Raw genomic sequence first — 2,698 nt, 5'->3', positions numbered from 1 at the left:
TCTCCCTCCCTCCCACCCTCCCTATCCCACCCCTCCAGGCTGTCACAAAGCACCAAGCCGATATCCCTGTGCCATGCGGCTGCTTCCCACTAGCTATCTACCTTACTACATTTCCCACTACTGGGCATATACCCTGAGAAAACCAAAATTCAAAAAGAGTCATGTACCAAACTGTTCATTGAAGCTCTACTTACAATAGTCCGGAGATGGAAACAACCTAAGTGTCCATCATCGGATGAATGGATAAAGAAGATATGGCACATATATACAATGGAATATTACTCAGCCATAAAAAGAAACGAAATTGAGCTATTTGTAATGAGGTGGATAGACCTAGAGTCGGTCATACAGAGTGAAGTAAGCCAGAAAGAAAAAGACAAATACTGTATGCTAACACATATATATGGAATTTAAGAAAAAAAAATGTCATGAAGAACCTAGGGGTAAGACAGGAATAAAGACACAGACCTACTGGAGAATGGACTTGAGGATATGGGGAGGGGGAAGGGTGAGCTGTGACAGGGTGAGAGAGAGTCATGGACATGTGCCTTGTTTATAACACCCAAACCTGGATGGATACAGACATGAGTGCTGGGATTTGCAGTTAGGGCTGATAAGGATAAGCAAATTAGAAACAGGGTTTGGGGGCTGGGAGTTCCATTCTCTAGAGTTTCTTGAGGGTGAGAATGAGCACCTCATCTTTTGCAAACACAACCCCTTCTCACCTACCATGTCCCTGCCCTTCCCTCAGTGAGGATTTCAATCTCCTCCTTAGTCTCTCCCTTCTTCACACAGATGGCCTGCCAGAAGAGACCCTCAGGACACCTTGTGTCTGTGTTCAGTGGGGCTGAGGGATCCTTCATTTCCTCCCTTCTCAAGAACAATTTGAAACTCCTCTCAGACGTCTGGATTGGGCTCCATGACCCCACAGAAGTACACTTACATGCTCTCTAATCTGTTACCTCCCAAGATGCTATGGCTACCAGGCCCCTCCCTGTCCCCTGCCCCTGCCAACAAAATATCCTAGAGATCCCTGGAGCTCAGGGGATATTTGGAGAAAATGGAGAACCTTGAGGCCAGCTGAAGAGCTGAGTTCTGTGCAGGTCCCTAGCCTCCAGCTAAAATTAATCTGCCTCTTGTCAAACTTTTACACAGTTCACACATCATGCCTTGTAATTCAGTTCTCTGAGATTCCCTGAGTCTGCACATGCTGTGCTTAGCAAGTGGTAAATGAAGATTTAGCATTGACACATTTTTCCCTTTTATAAAACACATTGTCTTGGAGGTTCTGAGGGCAATCACAAATGCACCACCAAGTGCAGTTCACAGTGCAGAGTGACACAGTACTCATAGGGATTCCATTGGTATTTGTGATCATTTGTTTTGGAATTTGCCAATAGGAGCAAAGAGTTTGGGAGAGTTTCCCAGAGGAGAGCTATGGGACATCACCTGGAAGAGCAGAGCAAATTCCATGATGCTGGGGAGGGGGTCAGTCGTTCCAGCTGACGGAATCAGGACAGGAGAACTCTAAAGACCTTTTCACCTCACCTGACTCCATCCTCTGCTCTATAGGGCTCTGAGCCCGATGGCAGTGGATGGGAGTGGAGTAGCACTGATGTGCTCAATTACGTTGCCTGGGAGAGAAATCCAGCCACCATCTCAAACCCTGGTTACTGTTAGAGACTGTCAAGAAACACAGGTAAGAAACAGGGGGAAGGGTAAGCTGTGACAAAGAGAGAGTGGCATGGACATATAAACACTAACAAACATAAAATAGATAGCTAGTGGGAAGCAGCTGCATAGCACAGGGAGATCAGTTCGGTGCTTTGTGACCACCTAGAGTGGTGGGATAGGGAGGGTGGGAGGGAGGGAGATGCAAGAGGGAAGAGATATGAGAACATATGTATATGTATAACTGATTCACTTTGTTATAAAGCAGAAACTAACACACCATTATAAGGCAATTTTACTCCAATAAAGATGTTTAAAAAGAAACAGAGGGGATCACTTCTGCTCAGGCTTTTTCATCCCCTCATTCCCCATTTCTGGGCCTGGTCTTCAGAGAGTCCTCCTGGGCTGGAACTATAATATTGTCTTGTCTGTTCCCATCCCCTCTCTTCTCTCCTTTCTTTCTGTCTCTTTCCCCTGGAGTGGGACCTTTGTGAAGATAACAGAGGGCCTTTGAGTCCTAGACCAGAATCTGGGATGCATCTCCATTGGGTTCTCAAGCTCCACCAGCCCCATTCACTTGAGCTCTTCTGTCTCTCCAGGGTATCTGAAGTAGAGAGATTATAACTGTTATGTGAACTTACCCTATGTCTGAAAGTTCATGTATGAGGTCAGATGGGAAGACAGCAGCTTGAGTCTGGTGTTCAGCTCATTGTGGACTTGGAACCAAGTGTGAAGACCCATCCCAAAGGGGGATATTCTCCCCATACCCCCAACCTGACCACCTTATTCTGACCTTCCCTTCTCCCCACCCTAATTTCAGGCTCTTTTGTGTGTTCCATAACCTGGTTTTTCGAGGTTCATAATAAAAATGTTAGTCTTCCACTGCCTGTCTTCTCTGCTTCATTTCCATAGAGAAACTCTGAGAAGGAAGAAGTGGGTGGGCAAGGAGAAACTTTGGTCAATCTCTGCCCAATTTCACCCATGTCTTTGGAGAAATAACTATATATATATATATATATATATATAT

General features: G+C 45.5%; 1 pseudogene; it reads left to right on the top strand.

The window, feature by feature from the left end:
* LOC112408988 (lithostathine-like) overlaps window positions 1–2,325 on the top strand; it is a 2,873-nt pseudogene extending 548 nt beyond the window's left edge.
* The last annotated feature ends 373 nt before the right edge of the window (window positions 2,326–2,698 follow it).

The sequence above is a fragment of the Neophocaena asiaeorientalis genome, unplaced genomic scaffold (genome assembly GCF_003031525.2).
Source record: "Neophocaena asiaeorientalis asiaeorientalis breed wild unplaced genomic scaffold, Neophocaena_asiaeorientalis_V1.1 scaffold285, whole genome shotgun sequence".
NCBI lineage: Eukaryota > Metazoa > Chordata > Mammalia > Artiodactyla > Phocoenidae > Neophocaena > Neophocaena asiaeorientalis.
This window is presented reverse-complemented; position numbering and strand designations above follow the sequence as displayed.